Source organism: Humulus lupulus, chromosome 2 (genome assembly GCF_963169125.1).
Source record: "Humulus lupulus chromosome 2, drHumLupu1.1, whole genome shotgun sequence".
Taxonomy (NCBI): domain Eukaryota; kingdom Viridiplantae; phylum Streptophyta; class Magnoliopsida; order Rosales; family Cannabaceae; genus Humulus; species Humulus lupulus.
In genome coordinates this window covers 280,882,815-280,891,047 of record NC_084794.1, presented here as the reverse complement: position 1 = coordinate 280,891,047, position 8,233 = coordinate 280,882,815, and the positions used below count along the sequence as shown (strand labels likewise).

Here is an 8,233-nt window from a genome sequence, read left to right as displayed (position 1 = left end):
TTGGAGAGCTTCGGTGGCGACGTGTACATATGCGGTTGCTCGACCACCACGCCCAGTGATATCTCAGAGGAAGTAGGGTTATAGCCCTGTTTTTTCTGCTTAGGCCGGCTAAATGTAATTTTGATGAATATTCACCTTTATAAAAGTTTGGTTGTAATATTTTGGGATCCCATAAATGTTTGAATCTTTTCAAATAAAAGTCAACGGTTCATTTGGCCAAAATTTTAACCCTAACCATTGACATTATTCTTAGTTAGACGTATTAAGCCAAAGGACTTAGTTACCAAGTTTGACACAATTTAAAGTACACAGTGTAACGGTCCTAGATTAGGAGGATGTTACACCCAACACTCCTGCACCTGGATCTCGGGTGGCTAAGAAGACTCTTCGCAACACCAGGTCTCCGACCCCAAATTTTCTATCATTCACTTTGGAGTTGAAATATCTGTCCACCTTCTGTTTGTAGGATGCTACTCGTAGCTGAGAAGCTTCGCGTAGCTCCTCCATGAGGTCCAGGGACTCCCGAAGTAAGGCATGGTTCGTGGTCAGATCATACGTATCCCATCGGTGCGTGGAGATTTCTGCTTCAACCGGGAGCATAGCCTCGTACTCGTAGGCCATTGAGAAGGGAGAATGGCCAGTGGAGGTCTGGGCAGTGGTACGATAGCTCAAAAATTCCCTAGGTAGTTCCTCAGGCCAAGCTCTTTTTGCCTGCTCCAGCCTTTTCTTCAAAGTGGACTTGAGTGTCTTGTTCACTTGTTCCACTTGGTTGTTGGCCTGCGAATGGGCTATGGAAGAGAAGCTCTTGATGACACCATGTCTATAGCACCCACATTATTTTGATATATATAGCCAATAATCACATGATTGCATTGCATTACATATCATACAATATGTATAATTTGAGCATATGCATATTCTTATAAGTGTTTTCATGTATAAGTATAAAAGTTGTGTATGTGATGTCTATATGTATGCTCAATATTATTAACCTTGTGGCATTTGAGTTGTCTTTTATGGGTGTTTGATGTGCTCAAGATATAAGAAAGTATGAAAAATATGGACAAGGCATTGAATTAAGTGTTGAAAGTGAGATATAGAAGGCAAAATAGGTTAAGTAGTGGAAAATAGTACAATGTCGATTACTAGTATTTCGGTGTAAAATTGAGTATTTATGGATTTACCAAATGTAATCGAGGTATGATTAAGGTCTCATTGATGATGTAAAAATGGTTTTAGAACCATTAGATCAATTCTTGATGGGAGGTATACATAATCAGTGGTATTGATGCAAAGTCAAAACGAGCTTAGCATAAGTGCGCTACGCTCGATCGGGTAAGCATAACTATTGGGTATGAAGTCATATGGACCTAAGGTTTGGTATGAGTGTTTTACACATAAGGATAATAGGCCTAGCAGATGATTAAGTCGAAATTATTGAAGTGATAAGGTTTTCATAAGTCAAAAGGTGAAATGATGAGATGAAAGGTGTCAACTTTTGACAATAAGGCTAAATCATTGAAAATAAGGAATTTTCATCAAACCTTATCACTTTGCACGACCATTATTCTGAAAAACAGAGAGAAAAGAAAACCAAAAACCATTTCTTGGCTGGTTTGAAGAAATTCTAAGGAGATCCAAGTGAAAGCAAAGCCAAAGAAGTAGATTAAGCTTAGTTCTAGCCTTTTTATGGTAAGTTCTTGTACTTGGAAGTTAAACTATGTTTTTGAATTTTTCTGAGAACTTATATATGGTGTTTTATCCTTTTTAAGATATTTCTTGGGGTTTCCAAGTGGTTTGAGGTTTAGAAAAGCTTGAAGAGATTGTTTTCGCCGAAAAGTTGCTCGGTAAGTGAAATTTTGTGTTTTATGAGGTTTTTGGGGTTCTTGGAGTACAAGATGATTTTTGGTTATTTGATTGAGTTTATAAGAGAGTATATATGTTTATAAATGTTTGAATATATGTGGAGACTCATTTAATTTGCGTGATGATCTAGGAGATAAGAATTTTATCAAAATCGGTATATGATAACTTTATGATGAATCATGTTGGTATTTGGGATATATGGTTATGGCAGGTTAATTGATGTTGATTATTGGTTGATTTTGATATTTGAGGATAGCTAAAATTAAGGGGAAACTCTGTCAAAATTTCCCCAAATGTCTAAGATAAATCTAATGCTCGATCTAGGTGGTTTAAGGCATTTTAGGCATGTTTTGGGTATGAAATTTGATATGAAGTCTTATGGGTATTTTTTAAATGAGAGTTCAATGTATTACTGCCATCATTATGATGAGAAATCCATGCTATTGTCAGGATAAGCACATCAATACCTAAGACATCACTTGTTACACGGTGAAATATATTGTGGACAAAAGGTAAGTAAAGTACTCAACTGCAACACAAGAATTATGTGTTATGTGAAAGTATGCATTATATGAATATTTTGTGAGTAAGTGGTATTAACATACAGTGACACTTCATCATAAATTTGTATGCATGGCATAATAGTGATATGGTAAATTATTATATGATATAAGACCATGCATGATATTATGATGATTAATTATATGATGCCTTTGCAAGTTTTGTGCAACATAAAAGAAAGTTGTAATAAGAAGTTTAAGTTCAGTGCCACTGTTTTGAAAAGGCAAATGAAAGTGTTAATAAGTGTAAACGGAGGCCTATAATAGGCTTATAGTGGCTGCCCAATAATTTGGGCTAGGTTTTAGTGAACCAATTATATTGTTTGCCATATTTCCGTTTTTATTTCTCCTCCATATGAGTTATTGTTATATGTATTGACACCACAGTGTGTGGCCGCCTTAACTCTTGAGCCTGACGGGGCAACGATGGAATAAGGTTTTTAATGTGCCCTACTGTGGTGATGGCTAGCCGGAGGAGAACCCATGGGATTTTATATTATATGTGTAACAAGCCCTGCAGGCATTGACCAATTCAAACAGTGTGCACAATATTAAGGGGCCCAAAATTTAAAAAGAAATTGTATATGTCCATTGATATTGGGTAATCATTAGCATTGCATGCATTACTTTGCTTACTGAGCTTTAGGCTCACAGTTGTCTTGTGTTGCAGGTAGAGAAAGAAATATGTGAATGACATGAGGAGAACTGAAGCATGGTCCTGACCCTGATTTGTACATATGAACACATCGACCTTTTTGTGGGTTATTTCAGTTATCAGTGAAATGTTTGTAATAAAGTGTGAAGTTATGTTTTGAAAACAAATTGGGTTATTTAATACTTATGTATAATATGTTTGAGACCCACTTTATGTTTGATGTAAATAATGTGAAATAAGTTTTCAAGTTTAAATAAAAAAATGTCTAGACTTCTGCAGAAATAAATTATGATATAGTTTTAAAACGTAACACCTCAAATATGGTTTTAACTAAAATAAGTGAGGGTGTTACAATGTCGTTGACAGAAGTCTGTGAACATTTCGCTGTCGAACTGCAATCCGTTGTCGGAGACTATCTTCCTAGGAAGCCCATACCGGCAAATGATATTTTTTATGACGAATTCCAAAGCCTTTTTGGAGGTAATTGTGGCGAGCGGCTCGGCCTTAACCCACTTCGTGAAGTAGTCGATGGCCACTATGGCGTATTTTACCCCTCATTTCCCTGTAGGCAGAGACCCGATAAGGTCGATGCCCTAGACGGCAAAAGGCCATGGGCTGGTAATTTGAGTAAGCTCATTTGGAGGCGCTTGGGGAATGTTGGCGAAGCGCTGGCATTTGTCACATTTTTTGACGTAATCCATCACGTCTCCATTCATGGTGGGCCAAAAAACACCCTTGCCTTTAGATCTTCTTGGAAAGGCTTTGCCCCCCGGCGTGATCACCGTGAATCCTTCATGTACCTCTCGTAGTATTAAACTGGCTTCTTGCCTGGACACGCAATGAAGCAAGGGCAAAGAAAAGCCTCGCATGTAAAGCCTATTATCCATAATTATGTACCTCGACACCTGGTACAACAACTTTCGAGCTGCCTTCATGTCTTGGGGCAACTCCCCGGAGACTAGGTATTTAACTATTGGCTCCATCAACCCATCTTGGGGTTGTACTGTTTCCACCTCGCCTAGAGCCAAGATACTCAAAGAATCCATGTAGTCTATGGGGACCACATTGATTAATTCAGTGTCTTTGGTTGTAGCCAGCTTTGCCAGGGCGTCTACATTAGAATTTTGCTCCCTCGGCACTTGCTGAATAGTGAAACTTCGGAAGTTGTGCAGCATTTCTTGAGCCTTTGCCAAGTATGCTACCATTTTTTCCCCGAGCCTGGTATTCTCTGAGAATTTGGTTCACTGCGAGTTAAGAATCGCTAAAGATCTCAAGTCCTTCGGCCTTGAGCTCTAGAGCCACGCGAAGTTCAGCGATTAAGGCTTCGTACTCTACTTTGTTATTAGAGGCGCTAAACCCGAAGCGAAGAGCACTATGCACTCTATGCCCCTCTGGGGAGACCAAAATAAGTCCTGCCAATGCACCATTCTCATTTGAATACCCATCCACAAACAACTTCCATGCTGATCCGACCACTGGGGTGCACTCGGTTCTCTCCTGATTCCCGGTGCACTTGGTGATGAAATCGGCGAGTGCTTGACCTTTTATGGCGGTCCTCGGGAGGAAGGTGATGTCGAACTAAATTAACTCCACCGACCATTTCAAGAGCCTTCCCGACGATTCAGGCTTCTGAAGGACTTTTCTGAGCGGGTGGTTCGTGAGGACCCTAATTGGATGCGCCTGGAAGTAAAGTCTTAGCTTCCGAGAGGCCACCATCAAATAGAAGGTTAACTTCTCCATCAGTGGGTACCTAGATTTCGCCCCGAGGAGTCTCACACTCTTTTGTCCATTCAAATCTCTGACTCCCTCATAGAATATTGAAGAAAGGGACGCACTTGTCTGTTGCTTTGGAGAGAAAATGGCTTAAAGCTGTGATCCTCCTTGTCAAACTTTGAACATCTTTATGCTTCCGGGGAGAAGGCATTTTGATTAAGGCCTTGATTTTTTCGGGGTTTGCCTCAATTCCCCGAGTTCTTACGATGAAGCCTAAAATCTTGCCGGAGGCTACCCCAGATGTAACAATAGACACCCTTGTCGGCTCGAAAGCTAGTGTGCTCCTGATCAACGACGTGCATGGATATTTGGTTATATCTTGAGTATGCGTCCATAAATGACAGCAACTCTTAACCGGAGGTGGCATCGACCATCTGATCTGTCTTGGGGAGTGGAAAATTGTAACGTCCCAAAATTACCTAATAAGGCCGGGATGGCAATATATGTGAGATTACGTGTTTAAATGTTATATTAATTGTTAATATGTGGATTATGTTATAATATGTTTAAATGTGCATATTCAGGGATATTAAATATGAAGGTGGGCCGCTTCTTATTAGAAGGGCGATTTGGTAATTTGGCCCGTCGCGGGCATAAATGTGTATTTATATGCATATATGTGATATATGTGAGAGACCACATTATTATGTGGGTTTATTTGGGTTACTCGGCACGAGGCGATCCTAGGGAGCAAGTTAGCGGGAAAGTCACAACGGGACCTGATACCCGACTCGGGGCGATTCAAGGGGTATTTTGAGTATTAGATATTTATTTGGGTTATCGGATTATGAAAATAAATCATTGGAGATATATTTGAAGTTATAGAGTCTAGAAGGGAATGTAGGGGAAATTTACCATTTTGCGCTCGGAAACATTTTTGGTACCTCGAGCCTTGGGATTAACTTAAGTGACTTAAGTTAAATAAGAAAAAACTAAAGAGACAATTAGAAGCTGCCTAAACCGACTCCCCTCCCTTTCTCTCAGCTCACTCTTTTTCTCTCTAAACACTCTCTCAAGCTAACCATTGGATTTAAGGGGACTTAGTGACTAGAAGGCATAGAATTGAAGCTTAGGACTGGGTTTCAGATTTCTTGAGGCTAGAAGGTCTTCTTCTTCAACTGAGATAAACATTTGAACTTCATTTAATGGTTTAATTCATGTAGAATTCATGGTTTCTTTAGGCGTTTTTGAATCTCTTAACTCAAGGATTGAATTGGAGTTTGATGAGGTTTTAAGCTAGCTTTTTGTTGGGTTTTGCTGCTGAGAACATGTTAGAGTGTTTGTGATGATTTAGTTGTGTTATTGGGATGATTTTGAGTTAAATTGATTGGGTTTTAGTTGTTGAAATGGAGGATTTTCTGGGTTCGAAGGGGGTCAGGTCGCAGCTCTGTTCTTGGTGTGACGCGGCCCTGTAGAACAAGATGGGAGCCAGGAAGGAGGGTGGGCCGCGACGCCACTATGGCTGGGCCGCGGTGCGTGTCTGTTGATTAGGGGGGCTGTGCCTCTGATTGGAGGTGGGTCGCCACATGGGGGCATAGGGCTGCGACTCTTAAGGGTTTTTGGACCCCTAGAAGGTTTTGAACGCGGGGACTCAATCTTAGGGGCTCGAGATTGTTTCTACTACCCGGTTTGGTGGAACCCGAGGTCCCAGAGGCTAGGACTTGGTCCGGAAGCCTTTGATCACTTGATATTAATAGAATTCTATTTTATGGTTGTGACTTAGGATATCGCTAAGGGCTCAAAACTGGGATCGTGCCCGAGGGTCGCTCTTAGTTACGCTTGGGCCCCAGGATTGGTTATGTTAGGCTATTGTTCTAGATGCTTGATGATAAATGCTTAAGTGCTTATATACGTGGCATGAATTCTGTGGTTTGGGCATGTGGCCCCGTTATGTGAATATGTTTAGTATTATGGAAATGGTTATTAAATGAGATTATATGATTAGTGTGAATATGTGCTTAATTGTCAGGATGTGCCTATCCACATCTAGTTCTTATGAGTAAGGTAAGAAATCCTAGGGCTTGACTTATGAGTCAAGGATGGAAATAGCGCGCTTAGTGCTGATCAAGAGGCATTGGCCTAAACCAGTAACATACTATTACGTTGATCGACCCTAAGGTTGAGGATGAACCACGGGGGTTGGGCTAGCTCTATGGCTAGTGAAATAGAGCTAAGGGCAAGGCCCTATGTGACTCTATGGTCCGTAGCTGGGGCATAGGCCTGAGGGTTGGCTTAAAAGCCAGCTGAATAGAGCAATGGCCCCGGGTTGATCCAAAGATCGTGTGATTGAACCAAATGACTTTGGCTATGAATTAATGTTGTTGATTATTGTTGAATGATTACTGTAAGGTTATATACTATGTTGTTGTACATTCTGTTTTCTTGCTGAGCTTTGGCTCACGTGTGCTTTGTGGTGCAGGTAAGGGAAAGGGAAAGCTTGACCAGCCATGAGTTGGAGAGCTTCGGTGGTGGCGTGTACATATGCGGCTGCTCGACCATCACGGCCAGGGTTATCTCAGAGGAGCTAGGGTTATAGCTTTGTTTTGCCGCTTAGGCCGGCTAATGTAACTTTTGTTATGTATTTACCCTGTTTAACCAGTTGTGTTGTAATATTTTGGGATCCCATGTTGTATAACACTTTTGGAATAAACGTCAATGTTCATTTGACCAAAAAATTTAATCCTAACCCTTGTCACTAACTGATAACTCTACAAAATAGAGTTATTTTACCACATTTTGTAAGCTAATTATTGCTTAGTGCTTGAGTTTTTAATTGATTTATTAAGTTTTTAAGTAATTTTGATTTTTTTAGGTTTATTTTAATTTTATAGATTTTTGTGTATTTTTATAGTTATATTATTGTAAAATGTTGTAGTTTAATTAATTGAATTATTGAGTTTAGTTAGAACTAAAAAAAAATGCACTTTTGTTGATCTTTAATGTTAAATTAAATTAAGTTTTAATTAATATTTTCAATGAATTAATATAATTTATTTTATATTTGATTATGATTTAATTTATGTTTATTTTTTAGGGAGTATGTTGTATTTTTTTGAGCTTTGAAAAGTAAAGAAAAGAAAGAAGAAAAAAAATGGCAAAACTAAAAACAATGGCTCACCAGCCCACCTGGCTCACCAGCCCAGCCTAGACCGAAGCCCAGCCCACCTGCCTGCCTTCAGTTTCCCCAGACCATGGCCCAGGCCCGCCTCTTCCCAGCCAACCCTGCTGCTCCACGCCAGGCCCACCAGAGCCCAACCAGCTTCCCCTCCCAGCCTCCAACCCCCACGGGCCTGCAACCCCTTTTCGGCCCATCTCTGCCAACAGCCTCCTTCCCCATCACGCCTGGGCCTGCCCACAAGCCCACAGTTCCCCTGCCTCC

At 40.4% G+C, this 8,233-nt stretch overlaps 1 long non-coding RNA gene across 1 annotated transcript; it reads left to right on the top strand.

Moving 5' to 3' along the window:
* The first annotated feature begins 830 nt into the window (after positions 1-830).
* On the top strand, positions 831-3,320 carry LOC133816733 (uncharacterized). The gene is made up of 4 exons (XR_009885439.1): positions 831-1,692; positions 1,773-1,847; positions 2,317-2,378; positions 3,097-3,320. It is a non-coding gene; the product is annotated as an uncharacterized LOC133816733 (long non-coding RNA).
* Positions 3,321-8,233: the final 4,913 nt, after the last annotated feature.